Raw genomic sequence first — 22,314 nt, forward strand, 5'->3', positions numbered from 1 at the left:
TTGCAGGGTTATGATTCTAAAATTTTAGCAAAATGTATAGCCATAAGAATTAAAAAAGTTCTACCATCTCTATAATACATAATGACCAAACAGGATTTATACAGGGACGTAATATATCAAACAGTATTAGACAGCTATTAGAAGTAATCAAAAACTATGATAAAAAAAAAGAAAGCTGGACTAGTATTTATTGCCGATTTTGAGAAGGCTTTTGATAAATTAGATTGGGGCTTTATAATTAAAAGTTTAAAATTCTTTAATTTTGGAGACTCTGTAATAGAGTGGGTAAAATGAATGTATAAGGATACGGTCTGTAAAATCTTAAATAATGGTTACCTATCGAAACCAATACGGTAGGGAAGAGGCGTTAAACAAGGGTGCCCACTATCTCCCTATCTCTTTATAATTGCAATTGAGACCTTGGCAATAAAAATAAGATCAAATGTTAACATCAGAGGTCTAGAAGTAAATGGCATTTGTACAAAAATGTCCATGTACGCAGATGATACAAGCTTTATGATTGAACCAGATAATATATCATTGCAAAACCTTATTGTAGATCTAAATAATTTTTACAAAATATCTGGTCTAACGCCTAATTATGAAAAGTGCTGTATCCTGAGACTTGGAGTCTTGAATGGGAGCAATTTTCGTCTTCCTTGTAATTTACCAGTGGAATGGGTAGGTGGAGCTGTCAATGTGCTTGGTATTCATATACCACAGAACATTGCCAAGATATCTACAGTTAATTATAATATCAAGTTAAATAAGATAAGTACCATCTTACAACCTTGGCAAGGTAATAAATTAACCATATGAAAAGCAACATTGATAAATTCCTTGGTAGTGTCTCAATTCACATACTTAATGTTGGCACTACCCTCACCGACAGAAGCCTTTTTTAAAGAATACGAAGAACAAATATACAGGTTCATCTTGAATGGCAAAAAAGATTAAATAAAAAGAGCATATCTTTATAATGATTATGAATAGATCTTTAAAAGCATCATTTATTCCAAAAATTTATCATAACCCAGATTGGTTTACAAGTCAGCTGCTTGAAATAATACGTCCTTTGTTTAGAAAAAAGTTATACCCTTTCTTACAGATACAACCATCACATTTCTTGAAGGTGGAGGATATTGTTTCTAAAACATCTACTTTTTTTCTGGAAGCATTACAAAGTTGGTTACATTTTCAATATTATCCTCCTGAAAGTGGTGACCAAATACAGCAGGAAATATTATGGCTTAATTCAAGCATACAGTGTGGAGGGAAAGTACTTTTTTTTATAAAAAAAAATGTTTGGAAAAGGAATACTCTTTGTAAAAGATTTAATGGATGAAATGGGAGAAATTGTGTCTTTCAAACAAGATAAGTATGGAGACATATGCACTGTACAACAATATAATCAATTAGTTAGTTCTGTCCCTTTAGAATGGAAAAGAAAAATTAAAAAGAATGGTGGCGCGCTCCTAGTATGTAGACCAAATATTAAAACAATCAAATGGATTAATGGATCAAAAATTAATAAAGAAATATATAGATTGTATTTACAATCAGAAAAACTGGTAGGAATCCCATATAGAATATTTGACAGCTGGGAAGAAAAATGTGATTATCCAATTCAATGGGAACCTGTCTTTAAAACATTGTATGAAACTTCACTAGATATTAAAGTAAGATTCTTCCCATATAAACTTATATTTAAATATCTAAATACAAAAAAAAAATGTTATACATTTGGGGAATAGAGCCAACACGACACTGCCGATTCTGTATGGAGGAAGATGAAACGACAGAACATTTATTTTGGTACCGTTCCCTGGTCGTTTTATTTTGGATTGATGTATGGAATTGGATGCTAAAATGCAATATATCTCTACATCTAGATTTGGCCACAGTACTTTTGGGGGACTTAATGTGTGACAGCCAAGAACTCCAAAATATAATTCTTCTGCTGGGAAAAACATTTATTAATAAAACGACAAATGTTAAAAAACTCAACATAAAAAGATTTAAAACTTACATTAGAAACTACTGCGATATAGAATGTTTAATGGCGAGAGAAAGTAATAAATCATTATATGGTGATAGATGGAAGAAAGTTATAGAAATAGAAGGGTGGACTTAAACAATGTATTATAGAAAAAATATTATAGAAAAAATGTATTATAAAAGAAATATATTATAGAACTAAATTAGAAACAATAATAAGCTATATATTTGTGTTAATGTATGTTGTGTGTAGACAATGTTATGTACAAAGGAAACTTGGACAAAAATGTAGTTCCTTCCAAAAGGTGATGTGATAATGGGGGACACAAGAACACAAGAATATTAGAGACATCTTATGAAATGAAATGAGGATTTAATTATTTTTGTGTGTTTTGTTTTTTATTTAGTTTTTTCTTCTTTTGGTTAAGTTTGATATTTGCTTGTTTGTCTGTTTTTTTTTTTTTGCTTTTTTGAGTAAAGATAAAACAAAAGGGAGAAAAAAAAGAAGAAAAAAGAAGAAAATATATATGAAATGAAAGAATAAAAGGAAAAGAAAACACAACACAAAGAACAAATATATATATGGTGGGAAAAAAAAAAATCCCACTGAAAGCAGTTTCCACTATAATTATGAGATTGCACTGCATCAAATGTGTGGAAACCGAACTATTCAGAAGTATACAAAATGCTACTATCTTTTACATTTCTTTAATTTTATTTAATTCAGTTATTTCAAGATTTTACATGACATTTACACATTTCACATACACTCACAGCAAGTTACATTACATTTAACAGACATTTTTACATCGCACCCAGGGATTGAAAAAATAAATTAAAAAAAACATTTGACTGAATTTTCTTTTTAGGCAATCACTTTGTCGTGGTCGCATACTGCCTCAGTTGTCCCTTGTACCCCTTACTTGTTCAAAACTACACTAAAAAAAAAAGGACCAGTTCAGAGCAATGGCATAGAATAACCTTTCAATGCTTCAAAGAACCATTGAGGCAACAGTTAATGAATGGCCTAGCCCACTATGAACTGAGGCTCTGAAGAACAATTTCCAATGTGAAGAACCTTTCGCCTGATGTAATGGTTCAACACAGACTTTTACTCCCCATGGTACCAGTCAGACATTTAAAGAACTTTGTAAGCACCTTTATTTTTAAGAGTGTAGAAGAACCATTTGTGTTAATGGGCTACACATGACAAAAGTTGTCAGTGCAAACATGTATTTCCACAATACTGTCAAGAACAATACATCAAAGACAACAATGTTTGAACAATAAACCCAACAGTGAAACAGAAAATAAAAATAAATAAAAAGCCCATGTTTAAAAGTATGTATAGGCTATGCTAAACCAAACCTCTAACATTTTAAAAGTAGGACTATGTTAAACCATACCGTAAATCCTCAAATTATGGTGAGGGTATTTTATTTGCTTAGGCTGTGCAAAGCATTTGGAGCAGACTTGCATTCTAGGCAGGCCTTTATTCCAAGTGCTATTGTGAGACATGCGTTTGGAGCGGTATACAAGATTCAGTTTGTCTTGGGATTTAATTTACTTTTGAACAGTTTGAATATATTTCAAAATGTCAGGACTGATGAGCACTCAAATCTGGCTGGTATTTAATGAATCATGATTACGTTTCATGTAGTTGACAGTGTCGGAATTTCCACCCGCTGTTTATTGCGAGACAAGGCAGCCGCTTTCGTTTTATTCATTCATTGAACATACTGTGTGCTGTAATGGAAACCCTATGGCATAGCCAACCAAGTAGCCTAAATAGAGTTATTTTTTAAGTAGCCTATGCATTATTTACTTTTTTAAAAATTCATAGGCTGGAATGTCGCCAGTCACGGCAACAATTGTGTTTACATGTAGTAGCCTCCTAGCCTGATGAGCTGGACCCACATCAAGATGTAGTGTCTGGGAACTCACCATAACAATCGCAGGGGTGGGATAAACGGTTGTCTTTCAGATTCACATTTTGGAGACCCATGGTGTAGGCCAACGACTTTTCCTTGACAACAGTATCAAACCATCCAACCATCAATATGACATACTAAAAAGAGCTGTTATATCATGGAGTTAAATATACTGCTCAAAAACATTAACGGAGCATTGGTTCATAGGAGTATAGCATCAAGTCAGTCACACTTGTGGGGCATTGATCTGGCCAGTTATGTAACAGAGGTGGTGGTGAGTCAGGTTCACCTGCTTTGATGTCAACAAAATGTAATACAGGTGTACTAGAAGGCAGACTATGAGACGAACCCCAACACAGGAATGGCTTTGCATTTGGTTTGGGTCAGTGTCACTGGTAGCATAAGCCAGTATCTGGTGCCTACAAAGGTTGCACAAGTAGTCCAACTCCTCCAGAATGGCACACCAATACTTTCAATCGCCGGAAAGATTCCTGTGTCTCCCATTGCAGTCTCAAGAGCATGGAAGAGATTCCAGGAGACAGGCAGTTGGTCTTGGAGAGCAGGGCAGAGTGGCAGAAGGTCCTTAACCCAGTAGTAGGACCAGTATCTGCTCCTTTGTGCAAGGTGGAACAGTAGGAGGCCTGCTACAGCCTTACAGAATGACCTCCTGCAGACCACTGGAGTGAATGTCTCAGAGCACACTGTCAGAAACAGACTTCATGAGGGCAAGTTGAGGACCCGATGGTCTCTAGAGGTACCTGTGGCCACTGCCCTGATCTGTGCATCCCTCCAAGGGTATGCCTCCCCAGACCATTACTGACCCACCACCAAACCAGTCATGCTGAATGATCCTACATTTCAACATTTGTACAGGTTCGAATCTGTCAACCAAAGATACCTGCGATTACAATGCCTCATTTAGCTTTTTAATTTTTGACCTAGGTTCTCGAAATATTCAGAAAACTATGTCCGGCCATCTGTAACATAAATTGATTTATTGGATTGTCCCTTGCAGTCCCATGTTATCCCATACAGTCCCATGCGATCCTTGTGGGGCTACATGCCCACCCAGTTTTGTGCACCCCGGTCTTTCAGTGTCCCAGAGATCCTTGATGGCAACTTACTGATGGTGAAAACAAAAACAAGAAAAACGGATGAAAAAAAGACCTTTACAAACGTATTGTTACCCGATGCATTGCAAAACTTCAGAATCATCCAGTAAGCAGTATTGGAGCATCGCTGCATCATCCAGCTATGCACAGGATTTGCACACAAGATTTCTGACCAGGAAGTCAGAAGGATAGTCAGAAGAGTAGCCCAAGAGCCAAAGACCACTCGGAGAAAGCCCCAGAAAGACTTGGAGGCAGCAGGTACAATTGTTACAGAGAAAATCATTGGTAATGCACTCCACCACCATGGCATCTATGCACACTCACCCACATGACTATTACTGAAGAAAAACATGTATAAGGTCGTTGAAAATTTGCTACAGAACATTTGTAAATACTGTGAGAATGTTTTCCTGTGAGGCGAGAGCAAGCTTGACATTTTTGGAGGTCATACTACACACCATATTTGGAGAAGGAATGGCACTGCGCATCACCCTTTAAATACCATAACAACAGTGAGGTTTGGTGGAGGAGGCATCATGGTGTGGGGCTGTTGTTCATGTCATGGTACTGGCGGACTTCATACAGTTGAAGGAATGATGAATGGAGTTATTTTGTTCAGGGAGAATCGTGCCATCCACCAGGACAATGATCCAAAGCATTCAGCAAAGGAAATTCTTTCAGAGAAAGGAAGGCCTGACTTCAATCCAATTGAATAGTTTTTTTTAAATGAGCTAAAAGATCAGGATTCCAAAGAGGGACCTTTGGATTGTGTAGTATTAAGAGACTATCTGTTTAAAAGAATGGCCCAAAATCACACCTGAATAGTGTGACTGATTTCATCACACAGGCCTTGAAGCTGTCATTACAAATAAAGGCTTTTCCACAAAGTATTTTAAGAAATGTCAGTAGGCACTGGCAGGCTCAATACTTTTTTCTTGTGTCATTCCTCTTTATTACACATAACTGTACTTATGGACTTTAATGTTTGCATTTTTTATATGGGTGGACAATCTGAGTTAATACTAATGTGCGGTGAAAATTTCATGCAAATAGCATCGGTGTACATATAGTTACTGAAAAACATTCTGATGTGTTCAATACTTATCCTCTCCACTGTAGCTCATATGTCAGGCAGCCGTAGGTGGTTGGACACTACTCTCCTAAACTCACATCCATAGCTAAAGTGTCTTGAAGAAGGCACCTAACCCCTCACTACTCCCTGTGCTGCTGTATCAAGGTGGTTTGGGGTTGGGCTTCACTGCTGTGTTAACTGATTCATGGATGCATGTTGTAATATATATATTTTTAAATATATTACAACATATATCACCATATATTTCCAAATGTATTTCACCCTATATCTACATGTATTCCAAACTATATATTTCACCCAATATTTACATGTATTTTCACCCTATATTGAAATGTATTTGGAAATATATTTCACCTTATATTAAAATGTTTTTCAAAATATATTTCACCCTATATATAAATGTATCTCAAAATATGTTTTGGCCTATATTTAAATGTATTTTCGCCTTATATTTCAAAATATATTTAATCCTATATTTAAATGTATTTACACCCTATATTTAAATGTATATATACATAAGCATTTCTGAAATATATTAAATGTATTTTCGCCCTATATGTACATGCATTTCAAAATATATTTCTGAAATATATTAAACGTATTTTCGCCCTATATTTACATGCATTTGAAAATATATTTCTGAAATATATGAAATATATTTTCGCCCTATATTTACATGCATTTCAAAATATATTTCTGAAATATATTAAATGTATTTTCGCCCTATATGTACATGCATTTCAAAATATATTTCTGAAATATATGAAATATATTTTCGCCCTATATTTAAATGTATTTCAAAATATATTTTGGAAATGTATTTACATGTATTTTCACCCTATATTTAAATGTATTTCAAAATGTATTTCAAAATATATTTCAATATATTAACATACAATCTTGAAAATGTATGGCCAATATATTTCTTTTGTGTATGGGTATGATTGGATAGATGTGCCATGCATGTCAGATGAAAGATGAGAAACAGAGCTATCAATTGATACCAAGTACATCCTTTTAGGTTGTAAAACAGAAGTGACAGCAAAATAATAATTTAATTTAGCTGGACTTACCCCATGTTTTTGTGTATTTTTGTGGCATAGTATGTGGGCAATTCCATATCAGTCAGAACAGGTCCGACACCATGGTCCTCAGTTGTCCTAAAAAACATGTCTATCCACATTTGAAGAGCCATATCTCAGAAACTAAAGATACCAAGCTAAAATGTTGGTTTTCTTCTAATGGGTGCCTCTCATTCAGCGTTTATACATCCTCCCTTGCTCCTCGGGCCTCGATCCTCACTGATCTACATCTACATTGTGATCCCACAATCCCCCTCCACTGTGGCTCTTATATGGCCAGATTCAGGACAGTGTACTCTACACGCACATTAAAAGCATACTGAGATGTCACCTTGCTGTGGTGAGATACATATAAACATGTTTCTGATACACTTTTTATTTAAAACTCAAAATCAAATCAATGCAATTAATACACCATGAAATGATGACAGATCTAGAGAGCCTAAACTCAGCTGAAAACAACACTTGAAAATGTTGAAAATGTCCTTTAAAAAGGCAGGATTAAAAAGTAACTAACTTCAGAAGCTTGAATTGTCAGGTGTGTCAAGTGCAACAAGACTAGATTTTGAAAACGATAGTCAAGATACTGAGGGAGAACATTAGGACATGGACCCCATATGACCTGATAGCTGATGTTCATTCTCACTACAGGATAGTATTAAAGCCACTTTATGGATTTGACATGAGAAATTATGCTGTGACGGACGCAGACACCGATGCGAAACAGAGTGGAGTTTTCTCGACCAATTTAAAGGTGCTCTAAGCGATGTTGGGCAACGCTGTTTGGGGAGGTCTGAGCTGTCTACAGAGAATGTGTTTTTTTTTCACAGTGTGTTCAGCTAGTGGATAGTAAAAAATGTTTGGTTAGATATAACCAACCTTAACCCAGCTGCTGGTTAACTATTGGACCAACACTGCATTGAGTTATACTAACCCAACACACTGGGTACAAAATTAAACCCAGCATGTTGGGTATGATTCTAACCCAAAACGCTGGGTATATCAACACAACATTAGTCAGATTGCCACAATAGATTGGGTAAAATAAACTATTTGCTGGGTTATAACTATATATAATTGCTGAGTATTATTCACACAGTATATTGGGTATAGATTCAACCCAAGCCACTGGGTTACATCAGAGACACTTATATATGAGGAGACTGCACTGCGAAGCCCCAGCCGCGGACGGAGACTGCACTGGAAAAATCGCCCATTGAAAAGCATGGGGTAACTTCGTAACGCGAAAGATGGCGGTTGTTTACACCGGTTTGCTATGGTTTGCATATGTCCCGCCTCTTCCAGTGCCGTTGCTCCAATCATTTGGCCGATCCACGGCGGTCACGCTTTTTGAAAGCTGCGTCGTGAAGAATAGAGCATGCGCAGTCCAAAATTACCAGTAAGAAAAAGGCTTTTTAAGCGATATTTTCATACAAAACCACCAAATCTTTTCAGCGATTTTAGTCTGATTTTCATCGTGATTTCAAACATGTGACACCTCGGAACATGGACATCCAGCTCTCTCCCCATTCATTTAGATAGAGCCTGGTCTTGTTCCGGTCAAAGTCGCTGCCCGACCTCATGGCCAATATGGCTGCCGAGTGACGTGACTTGCTTTAAAAAGACTTTGGTTACATCAACAGAACTGCTAGCTAAAATTACCACAGCCAAGTTTTCCAAACCCAGTATGGGTAGCATTGAGAAAATGGGCAAAGAAATACAATTCAACATAATTATTTACTTGACAGTTTACTTTATTTTTGAACAGATAGTCTAGTAGTCACAAAAGCATGTGATACTTCCACAAAGGCAGGCAGATTCTACAGGCCGTTTTGGGGGTCAGCCCTGTCAATCAAAGACAGAAAAAGTGCATTAATCACTGTACAGAACTTTACGAAAACTTCCATGAACCATTATCAGTGAATGATGTTAACAGATATTAAAAATCCAACAGGAGACAAAATATTAGCGCAACACACTCAGAAACAATGACAACCTGATATTATGGAGTTGTTTTAGGAGATGATCTGGAGCAGACTGACAAACACAAGTTCAGTAACGTTAGCCAGCTGCTAATAGACCTCTGAAGTTCGCCTACAAAAAAGCCACCATCTTTGCCCAAATAAGGAGATCCGGTATCTTGAGATTTTTTCTATGGGAAAATAACATGGGGATCTTCAATTATCGCACCTGTTAAACTCTCGCGGGGATGATGACATTGGAAATGCAGACGTTTTTCACTACACAGTTTTGTCCACTGCCGTCTAGTGGATACTGTGATCTTCGGTAGGTGAAGACGGCACACTTTGATCTTTGCTACCCCAGAGCTAACTTACCATGCAACTTAAGGCTGGCTTACATTGCACGATTTTGGTCTGTTTTAACAGTCGGCGACTAAATTTCCAAAATCGGGCAGAAATCTTGGTAGTTGTACTAGAATCTCGGCGCGCTCCCGTCATCTAAATCGTTTAGTGTAAGGTGCCAATCTTAGCGGTTTTAAGTCCGTCGGAGTCAGTCTTTTTCTAGTTTTGCCGTTACGACAATATCAAACATGTTTGATATTATCGGAAGTCTTTTCAGTCGTGGCTCATGCAAATAGTGACGTGAACATTAAAGACCAATCCTGACCATAGCTCCAACACGAAACAGGAAAGGGCAAAATAGGCAACAGCTGTAGCTTATATGATTTTTTGTTATTTCATTTCATATAAATTATTAGTCTAATTATTCTACGTGACAGAACAGCTCTATATCTGTTAGGGATGTCACACATGAAACAATGCTGCAGAAACGTGAAAAAATGACTTTGGTATGAGTAGGCTATCACGTGAGTTCCTGTTGATGATGACGTGTAGCCTAGTGCACGATGGAAATAATTTGAAGGAATCTAGCAGCAGTCTTGTAAATAGTGACCCACAGTCTTTGCAAAATCCTAATCTGAGACTGGCATGTGACTAAAAACTCAATGAATTGTCTTTAGATGTGAGAGGGTCTGAGACTGCAGTCTTTCAAAAATCTTTTCCAAATCTTTGCAAAGTCTGGCAATGTAAGGTAGGCTTTAGTTAGCTTCAATTAACTCCCGGATCTCCTTATATGGGCAAAGATGGCAGCTTTGGATCCTTTTTGAAGGCGAATTTCAGAGGTCTATGTAAACACAGCTTTGACTGTGTTCGCTAACATTAGCTGACAAACGTTAGCTAGCTGCTAGACCAAAACGAAGCATATTGGTAGCTGTTGTTATGCTATGTAGTTCATTGTAAAAGTTCGTTTTGATCCTGTTCAGCAGGTTATACTCAGTGAAGACAGAATGAGTCTGTCTTTGTGTAGATGTAACATTAACTGTAACTGTAACTGTGCGTTCACACCGCCGGCGACTTGAGCTTCCAAAATCGCTCTGGACGCCCTGTAAAGGACGCCGTGGGAAGCTTGGATCAGCTTGGATTCTTTGGCCGCTCTGACGTAGTAGCATTCTATGTTCGTTGCTGGTTGTTTGGTCGCTGAACTGCGTCATAGCTCATTACCATAAAGTTAAACCATATTCAACTTTCTCTAGTCGCTCAAGACGCCCAAAACGCAACGCCGACGGATCGGTCGCTGCTGGCAGCTGAGAGAAGCCGGCTTCCATTGAAAATGAATGACTTCCGGAATCTTTGGAAGCTCAAGTCGCCGGCGGTGTGAACGCACAGTTAGTCTAGCTAATCTAATGTTAGCTAGCTGGCATGAATGACACGTTCTGCTTGAGGCTGAAATTGGCAGGCATCATTCATATCACAAAGGCTATCTCTGGGTGGACTCTTAAAATCTGTTTGATGTTTGATCTGTATGATAATGCAATAAAATAAAGGCTGATAAAAGCAAAGGAAGCAAATAAAGGCTGATAAAAGCAGATACATACCTTACGACCTGATTTCCATTGCATGTTGACAGCAACTGCTGGACTGGACGGTTGGAAGAATAACGATTTTTCTTTTCAAATATTAACTATTTAGCTGAGTAAAAGCAACCCTATGCTGGGTAGTGTAGTGGGGGAGAGGAGGGGCACTGTTCTAAAACACAACCCAGAAAGCTGGGTTACCGAAAATAACACAACTTGAGTAAAAACAACTCCACAAAATGACCCAGCAGCCTAAACCCAGCAGTTGGGTAGAGAATATAACCCAGCATTTTTTAGAGTGTATATGTGACAATTTTTTTTCACCTTTAATTAACCTTACGTGATGTTATTCTGTGGGGAAATTCCATATGGGTTTTTTTTCATCCGTTTTTTTCCGAATCAGTACTTTTCCGTCAGGCATAAAACTTGGTCAGCATGTAGCCCCACAACGATGACACAAAATAATGCTTTTTCATTTTGATCTGTCGCACCCAGTGTTGGGGAGTAACGCATTACATGTAATTGAGTTACGTAATTTAATTACAAAATAATTGTAACAGTAATATATTACAGTTACTGTAGAAAAAAATGTAATTCAATTACAGGTACTTTTGAAATTTTTCAAAATTACAATTTTAATTACATCTCAATATTGTCAGCAAAACTTTGCAAATAATATTGTATGTAAAAAGAACTGTTTCCTTCCACAGCCATAGTTTGATACGGGACCTTCTGATAGGCTCTATCACGTCTACAGCGCCATCAGAGTAGGCCTACATGCCTGCCTGTAAACGTGTTATGATTATCATTATATTATCCTCACAAAAAATGTGATGCTAATTCTGCCTTGTGCGCTTGTACAGAACTGCTCGGCAGCCTGTAGACCAAGGCCGAAATCTTCGCATGGATTTGGGGACTATATATATCATTCAAAAATCGGAAAAGTAATCAAAAAGTAATCAAAAGTAATTAGTTACGTTACTCAGAAAAAGTAATTCAAATAGTTACACTACTATTACATTTTAAACAGAGTAACTTGTAACTGTAACACATTACATTTCTAAAGTAACCTTCCCAACACTGGTCGCACCCCCACCAGAATGGAACCCCCAAAAGTTTTCTGTGAATATCTCGACAACCGCAAGGCGTAGAATGACCAAATATGTTTTGTATCTTGGCATCCAGGGGCCATGTCAACCCATCCTTTCATTCAATAACACCACTAGTCTAAAAAGAAAAAGCAAAGATGAGGCATTGTAATCTGAGGTGTCTTTGGTTGACAGATTCAAAACTGCACTGCAAAATTGAAATTTTAAGTGTACATGTGGAACATTATGACACCCTCTAAATGTATGCCAAGTTCTGTATAATTTGGTTCATGGGGAACCATACAATAAATTAATATATGTGTACATTTAGGGACTGTACATACGCACGCACACACACACACACACACACACACACACATAAAGATGCATGCGCACACATTCAGGCACACACACACATCAAGATACATGCACACATATGCAGGCACACACACACACATACACACAGTCTGAACACACACACACACACACACACACACACACACACACACACACACACAAACACACTCTGAACACACACACACACACACACACACACACACCCAGATGCATGCACGCACACACCCACACACACAAACACACACCATTCCCCCAGCCATTACCCATTACTCACTAGCGAAAACTCACAGACAGAGAAGCACAAACACAAAAGCACGCGCACACATGCACACACTCATTTACATAAAAGGTGCAGTAGTGGATGGAGTAGAAGATGGACACAAATTGATTAGCATGATTTATTTTTGTGGAGAGAATGTGCAGGACTGAGTGGTGGTCATATTTTGTAACATTTAGTGGTACATCTAGTTGTGGTCTGGACTGCCAACTCCCACACTATCTCACATATCTCACGCCCTCACACCACATATGCATTTTCAAGGTGTCAACTTCGCTTCCTCCAATGTATTTCTGTTTTTAAATTACAGTTTTTTTTTTATTGCTTTGACCTGGTTGAAGAAACTGGTGACCTCTCAGTCTTCATCATCACTCTCTCAGCAGACCAAAAGACACCTCTTGCAAATGAGTTAACCCATTGTCATTGTTTTGACACACTTCCCGCACCCTTTTGCAAATCAGTTAACGCAGATGTCATTCAAGCAGTCCAACCCCATTGCTTTAGCTGTGGTAACCAAACAGAAACTGTATGCTCCCATCTCTTAGAAACCTCTTGCCCAGTATGAAATCACTGAAGCATCTGTTTGACACTGCTTCACAAAACTTTTCAATTTGCAATCAGTCTGCAGGCTTAAAAGGTGCCATGTTGTGTGTTGTAACTTGCAAGCATGGATGATCAAGGCAGATGAGAGTGAGAGTAAGAATTGACTAGAAGAGATTTTTTTCTTTACAGTATTGTACAGAATTTTTATTTTTTATTTTCCTTATGTCTTACACAGTGATGGATTTTACTGGATTTTTTTCTTTCATACTATGTGGTTTCTGTTGGAATATTTCATTTCTTAGCCACAATCTCAAACAAAAGAAAAAGAATGAATACTGCATTCAATAAAATGTAAAAAAATATTGTATATGATTCTGGATCTATTTTTTGCAAGAAAGCAAATTGGCACTGATATGTAAGCTGATGACCAGTAATGCAGCACCGATTCACATTGAGAGCTGAATTTTGTATTTTGATGCCCCTTGTCTAATGACTGATTGGAAGCACTTATGCACTTGTGTGCAAGTTGTGTTGTTTGAGGGCAAAATTTGCTATTGGTCCATATTTTAAATATTTTGGAGGAGTTAGAGCTTTTTGCAGGCAAAATGAGTCTTTTTGACCATTGGTGCCACTGTTTAGTCCTTTGCGTTAAGAGTTTTGAAACATGTTTTTTTGAGTCGACTACTGCGTCAAAGCAATCAAAAAAACCTGTAAACTGACGATGAGATCTCTTAAAACATGCCGGCAGCTCCTGTATATGGTAATGACTCTTCTATCCAATGTATTATTATGTTCACTCAGTTAATAATTTTCAACTAGAAGAGACTCTGAGAGTCCAAACCTCTGCCAAGCAAAAACCTCCTGAATTCAGACAGTGATACAGATCACTCCCAAAATATAATGATTTTCCTTGGGTCATTTCAGACCTTTCTTGAAAATTGACTTGCAATCCATCCATAACTTTTGAGTTAATTTGCGAACAGACAAACAAACCCAGCTGAAAACATAACCTCCTTGGCGTAGGCAATAATAAATACATAAACAATGTTTATGTTTATCCGATACGATTTTGTGCAGGCAAGCCATTCCTTGAGAATATCAATGAGGCCTGGCCCATTTAGGTGAGTTGGAAAAATTAGTTGTATTGGAAAACTCAAAAGTTGTCAGTCCTGATGTTTATTCCGTTCTCTCAATAATTTTGAACAGGCAAGCACATGTTTAAACATACATGTTGCCATTTTGATGCATGATCAGATAGAACAGTTACATACTGTACAATAGGTATCTACACCCTGTGCCACATACAGAGAGCCCAGATGTAAGCACAGGTATCTTTGGTTGACAGGTTCGAAACTGCACAAAAGTGTAGGATCATGATGACACCCTCTGAATGTATGTCCAGTTTTGAGTAATTTGGGTCTTACTTGAGACGATAATCATCATCATCATCATAGAAACTCCTTTTCTGAAATGTTCATAGTTGGGTTGCTTAGCAGAGGCTGTTGTCCCATGTGACTTACAGAATATGAACATTACAATAGTTTTATAAAGTTGCTGGTAAGCCTATCAGCAAACTAGCTTAGTCATGCATAGGTCCTTCTACTGTACGTACGTTAGAAGCCTATTTTACACAGAGAAATTCAATATACAACATTACAGTAATAAGGTTAGTTCATTGATATAACTATAAGCAAATTACTTTTGTTTTCCCCTGAAGGGTCCACTCATTTCCATTACCCAAAGAAAGGAGAGGAGGTTACACTGTCCTGTGAAACATGTCTATGGGAGGCTGATGTGGACTCAGACAACAGAGTGGACTGTGATACATCAGTGTCTGGTATTCATTCACAGGGATCAGAATGTCTAGCTGGAAAACCGGACCTATGCAAAGAGATCAAGTACAGCTCTGATGGTTGTAATATGACTGTAAAGAGGGGATTCTTTGCTTGTGTCCGTAATATTGAAGATAAGGCTTGCTTCATTCATCCATTCAAACCCTCTGCTCATCATGTCAAGACCTTCATTATTGCCCAGGAAGAGCCAGAGAGTAAGTGTGAATGCAATATAGCTTTGATGTGAACGATTTGAAGATTAACAACATGTAATATTTCATTTCAACATTTCACTTCTTTCACAGTGGTGTCTGAACCTGTAGAAGAACAAGTGGTGTATGTGTCTGCCGGAATACCAATTATGCATACATGCAGATTTGAAACAAAGGGAAGTTATTCCAATCAGCCTTTTGTGGTGTACTGGGTTAAGATTGGAGCTGAGAGCAGCACATGTGTGTTCTCATATCATTGCTCTTCATATGATAACCATGGGGTTGATGAACACTGCTCCATTGACAAAGATCTTCTGCGGAGGAGAATACACACATCCGACCCTTCTCTCACTGATACCAACAGCTATCATCTGGAGATCTACAATGCTGCTCACTCAGACAGTGGACAGTATGTGTGTGCCTTACAAGTGAACATAAACGATCAGCAGCACTGGAGAGTAATCACCAACACTACGGTCACTGTGGGTAATCCAGTCAAACCTGGTAAGAATATGAACCTCATATGAACAGTTCTTTCTCATTGGTTCATTATTTGAGTTGAAAAACTTACAGTAGTTCAGAGTTGGATGCAAATTTTAAAACCCTTCACATGGATGCACAACTTGTTTGATTTCTCTGAAGCTGATAACCATTTGTTATGTGATCCATGCTTATCTCCATGGACGTGACTTGGATGGCAATCCACTGACACTATCTCACTATGGTATTTCTCATGATCAGATCCAACAACCTCTGGCATGACCACTGTTGGTAAGTTCAGTTTGGCACTTCCTCATACTATACGCTCTCTTTGCTGCTATGGTGTGACCGAGTTTCATTTTTCTAGTTTTTCTCCTGATACAATGCCACGAGATGTTTTTAATTCTGAAACCCATTTTCTGAAATGTTCATAGTTTGGTTACTTAGCAGATGCTGTTGTCCAAAGTGACATTCAGAATATGAACATGTCAACTATTATTTATTTATTTTATTTTAAAGCCTCTAAAGCCATAGCAGGCCTTGAAACTTGAAACATTAGAATAGTTTAAATAATATGACTAGCAAATAGCATACTCATGCATATGTTCTTCTAGTAGCATTCATACAGAGAAATTCAATATGTACAAATTGTGTAAGATTACAGTTCATTGATTGAACTATTGCAAATTACTTTTGGTCTCCCCTTGAAGCGCCTACTCATTTCCATTACCTGAAGACAGGAGAGGAGGCAACACTGTCCTGTGGAACAGGTCTATGGGAGGCTGATGTGAACTCAGACTACATAGTGGACTGTGATACATCAACGTCGGGGAGATATCCACAGGCGTCAGAATGTCCAGGTGGAGAACTGGACCTTTGCAGAGAGATGAAGTTCCACTCTGATGGTCGTAAAATAACTGTAAAGAGGGGATCATTTGCTTGTGTCCGTAATATTAAAGATAAGGCTTGCTTCATTCATCCATTCAAACCCTCTGCTCAACATGTAGAGACCTTCATTGTTGCCCAGGAAGAACCAGACAGTAAGTGTGAATGTAATATACAGTATGTGAACAGCAAGACTGACTACATCCCATATCTCATTTCAACTTTGCACTTTGTCCACAGTGGTTTATGGTCCTGTAGAGGAACTCTCAGTGTTTGTGTCTCCAGGAAGATCATTTAAGCTGCATTGCCACTTTAAAACAAAAGAACATTATTCCAATCAGCCTTTTGTAGTGTACTGGATTAAGACTGGAGCTGAGAGCAGCACATGTGTGTACTCATTTCAGTATGGTTCAGATCATAAGCCTGTGTTTGATGACTGTGGCATTGACAAAGGTCTTCAGCTGAGGAGATCACACAGATCCCACCATTCTCTAACTGATAGCAATGCCATTTTCCTGACGATCAGCAATGCTACTCCTTCAGACAGTGGACAGTATGTGTGTGCCTTACAAGTGAACAAAGACAACCAGCAGCACTGGGCAATATACACCAAGTCTCCAGTCACTGTGGGTGATCCGGTCAAACCTGGTAAGAATATGAACCTCATATGAGAAGTTCTTTCTCACTGATTCATTATTTGAGTTGGAACAGTTAGTTCAGAGTTGGATGTGTTTTTAAACCCCCTCACATGGATATGCAACTTGTTTGATTTCTCAGAAACGTATTTGTTATGTGATACATTATTATCGCCATGGATATGACTAAGTAGGCTAATGGATGGTAATGCACTGACTCATATCTCACTTCTCTTGATCAGATGTGGGAGGATGCAAAAAAGGGTGGGAATAGTGCAATATCACTAGGCTGAGGTTCAAGTTAAATGTAAATATAGTGCAAGGCAGTTCATTGCAATGATAATGTATTAAATATAGCTGCAAGCAGCAATGTGGGGGCCAAGCAGACAGTTCTGAAGGCCAGACCTGCCATGGTAACTCAATGCTGTTACATCAGGCATATCGTTTTAGGCAGTCACAACAATTTTGAGGTCAAACAACCCAAGATTGGCCGAGATAGTTGTTGTGGGCGAACGGTTTCGCTGCTTGACCCCCAATAACAATATTGTAACTGTTAGGTTGAAGTGCACATGAGGTAGATGAGCAGAACAGGTTGATTGATTTTGTCAGGTGTAAAGGTGGGTGCTATTTCTGAGTGTTCAACAGAGTGACTGCTTGGGGGAAGAAGCTGTCTCTGTGTCTGCTGGTTTTGATGAACAGTGCCCTGTATCATCTACCATCTATCATCCTGACCCTGGACCGGTACAGGTCCTGGACAGAGGGGAGGTCAGCTTCAATAATCCTTTCTGCAGCCCTGATTGTCCGTTGCAGTCTGGTACTGTCCCATTTGGTGGCTGACCCAAACCAGACAACGATGGAGGTGCAGATGACAGATTGAATTCGGCAGATGAGTCATCAAGCCTGCTTTGCCAGTGTGCTCTGTGTTCAAATTCAAGTCAGCCTGGTGCAGTGGTCAGTTTAGTCCTGCCCACAGCAATTTAGATTAGTGATCTGCAATGCATTTCATTTGTGCTCCTAAGAGTAGTTGGTTGTACTCAAATTCAGTTCAAATGGTTCTCGTGGTGACTTACTGTTACTTGGCCAAGTCAGAACCACGTCCTCAAAGGGGTGTGCTGCTGGTCATTAAATAGGCAAGCACTTCCTTTACACTTTCTTTGCTGTGATGGAGTCACCGAGTTGCATTGGCCCAATCCCAAAGTGAGCCCTGAGGACTAGGACTAAAGACTCACAGACTTGATATCAGGTAGCCTGGCATAGCCCTCCGTAAGCTTCCCCTCAATTTTCATTTCCCTTCACCATTACGTCTGGGTCTGATCCCATTGAACTCGATTTCTCAGGATGCATTCCATCCGGACCAATCAGCAAACAGGGGGGGATGGGGGGAGGCGGGAGTTAACGATGATGTCGAGCATATGCATGTTGTATTCTCTATAGCTGTCACGAACCAAATGTTAGCGATTGGGTAAAATCAGGCCCAATCGTTTCAAACTTCAACAGAGTTCACGCCTCCTGCTAGCCTAGAAATCTAGACGCCCCTAACGGCAGCAAATGTAATTTGGCTGGCGGGGCAGTCTAGGCACGATCCATTGAGCCAGGGAGCTGAGAACCCCCAGCACCAGCAATCCAATCACAGGGCTTAACATAATGGTGACTGACATGCGACCAGAAGTTGCGACGGTAACGCATCTTGTTATTTGAAAACAAGATGATGATTCGCTTAGCGTTATCCTATTGCGTGGAGAGGGAAGGTTACGCATCCTGCTACTTGAAAACAAGAAGATGATTCGTTTAGCGTTATCCTATTGCGGGGAGGGAATTTGGAAGACAACTGTTTATCCCACCCCTCCGATTGAGCCCTGTCTACGGTGAGTGTCCAGACCCTACATCTTGATGTGGGTCTGGCTCGTCAGGCTAACCTCCTGCCTGAAATCGATTCTGAATGGAGTTGGTCCAGACCCTCGATACGATATTATTATTATGTACGATATTAGTACGAGGGTTTGGTATGACCTGACTAGATATCAGGTGCTCAGTGGATGAGTGTGTGAGGCCACTGAGATAGGTATAAATGGGATTGGGACAGCACTTCACGAGATCACATGTAGCTTAGTGATGTTTAATAACAGGACATTGGACACATTTCCGGATTCTCCTAAGGCAGGGGTCGGCAATTAAGTTTGGCCTCGGGCCAGATATTTGCCAAGCCATTACATAGCGGGCCACAAGTTCACAACTAAAACAATTGCTAATTTAATTAATTAATATCGGAGGAGGTAAAAATGATAGGCGCTCTTGAAATGTCAGAGCAGACATTCAAGCAGGCTGATGTAGGTTAAATTTGTCGACTGGTCATTGGGGGCGCTATTATATGCCTGAAAACACCAGAAAAACATTTCCACGCGTTGCTGTTAGCTGTAAAAAAATGGCACTATCAAAAAATCTGAAGAGACAAGTTAACAGCGAAAACAGGATCTTTAATGATGAATGGACAGAGAACTATGCCTTCATCCTCCCTAATTTTATTAATGCAAAGCCCACATGCCTGATTTGTAACAACTAGGTGTCTCTGCATGCAAAGAGTAGCCTACAAGACGGCACCACGAAACTAAGCATGCTCCGCTTTAACCCTCTCTGATTTAAAGGTTGCGTTCCTAACACGCACGCGTTTGAAACTCGTGTTTTACTTTTCACAGTTCTATGTGCGTAAATTGCCTGTTTGATGTCAGGCCTGTTTAAAAGAAGTCGTGTTTTAATTATCACCATAAGCTTATGTCCGTTGTTTGAATGACAACAAGCGTTTTAGGGACTTGGAATTTGAGAACCAGCGCTGTCGCCTTCATTTGTTTTTGCATGTTGTGCGGTCACGCTGCACCTCGCTGCGTGCTCTTCACTCGTATTCAGATGAAACAAATAGCTAAGCATTTAGATTGATTGAAATTCTTCTGTTCTGGAAAGTTACGTTTCAAAATAAAGAGCATGTTTGAGACTGGCAGTCCGATTTTTAAAAAGTGTTTTTTTTTTTTTCATTCTCTGGTTCAAAAGATCTCGCGGGCCAGATGTTCTTTGCTTGCGGGCCGCATCTGGCCCGCGGGCCGCCTATTGCCGACCCCTGTCCTAAGGTCTCGGCGGTAAACACTTTGAACTGTGGGTAATTCCCTTTAGAGAAGTCGATGCAGACTCACACCCTTGCGCCCTTTGAAATTCGACAATGGGACAGACCTAAGCCCTTTTTTCACAAGAGCGCACACTAAATTTCACAAGAGCGCACACCAAAGTTTGTGAATCTGTGAGTCTGGACTTTGGGATTGGGCCATTCTTATAGTCTTTCTCATGATACGATGCAACGGTAGGAGAGGCTTTTAATTCTGAAACCCATTTTCCAAAATGTAGTTTGGTTACTTAGCAGATGCTGATGCAGTGACATTTTCTTCTTTTTAATCATAAGTAAGCCAGTAAGCCTATGATAAGCATAATAGCTTACTCATGCATATGATGTTCTACGCACAGTAGTAGCCTATATTTACACAGATTAATTCAATATGTACACATTTTATACAGTTACAGTTCAATGATTTAACTTTAAGCAAATTACTTTTGGTCTCCCCTTGAAGCGCCTACTCATTTCCATTACCTGAAGACAGGAGAGGAGGCAACACTGTCCTGTGAAACAGGTCTATGGGAGGCTGATGTGAACTCAGACAACAGAGTGGACTGCAGTACATCAATGTGGGGGAGATTCCCACAGGCATCAATATGTCGAGGTGGAGATGACGACCTTTGCAGAGAGATGGACTTCAACTCCTATGGACGTAAAATGATGGTAGAGAGGGGATTATTTGCTTGTGTCCGTAAAATTGAAAATACGGCTTGCTTCATTCATCCATTCAAACCCTCTGCTCATCACGTAGAGTCCTTCATTATTGCCCAGGAAAAACCAGACAGTAAGTGTGTATGTAATATGACTTTGATGTGAACAGCAAGATTAATGACATACAGTATCTCATTTCAACATTTCACTTTGTTCACAGTGGTGTCCGAACCTGTAGTGGAAAGCTCAGTGCATGTGTCTGCAGGAGGATCAATTAATCTGACATGCGTCTTTACAATGAAGGAACGTTATTCCAGTTATGGTTTTGCGCTGTACTGGATTAAGACTGGAGCCGAGAGCAGCACATGCGTGTACTCATTTCAGTATAATTCTAAGAGAGGTTATAAGGCTGTGTTTGATGAACACTGCGCCACTGACAAAGATCTTCTGCTGAGGAGATCAAACACATCTCACCCTTCTTTCACTGATACCAACACCCATAACTTGGTGATCAGCAATGCCACTCACTCAGACAGTGGACAGTATGTGTGTGCCTTACAAGTGGACAAATACATCAAGCAGCCCTGGAGAGTAATCACCAACACTACGGTCACTGTGGGTGATCCAGTCAGACCTGGTAAGAATATGAACCACACTTGAAATTCAAGCTCTCATTGCCTCATCATTTGAGATGGAACAGTTAATACCTTCGTCAAGGAGGTTATGTTTTTATCGGGGTTTGTTTGTCTGTCTGTTTGTTTGTCTGTCTGTTTATTCACAAGATAACTCAAAAAGTAATGGATGGATTTCGATGAAAGTTTCAGGGAAGGTCAGAAATGGCCCAAGGAATAAACCTAAAATGTTGGGAGTGATCCGTATCACCGTCTGGATGCATGAAGCAGTTAGGCTATGTGTTCTCTTGGCGGAGGTTTGCTCTCTCTGAGTGCCTGTGTAGTTTCTTACGTGATCCATGCTTATCTCCTTGGACATGACTAAATAATGGATGGTAATGCACTTATTACACTATCTCACTATGGTATTTCTCATGACAAGATGTGCATTCTGAAGCCAATCCAAAACCCACTGGACCTTCCACTGTAAATTCAG

Source organism: Sardina pilchardus, chromosome 21 (genome assembly GCF_963854185.1).
Source record: "Sardina pilchardus chromosome 21, fSarPil1.1, whole genome shotgun sequence".
Lineage (NCBI taxonomy): Eukaryota > Metazoa > Chordata > Actinopteri > Clupeiformes > Clupeidae > Sardina > Sardina pilchardus.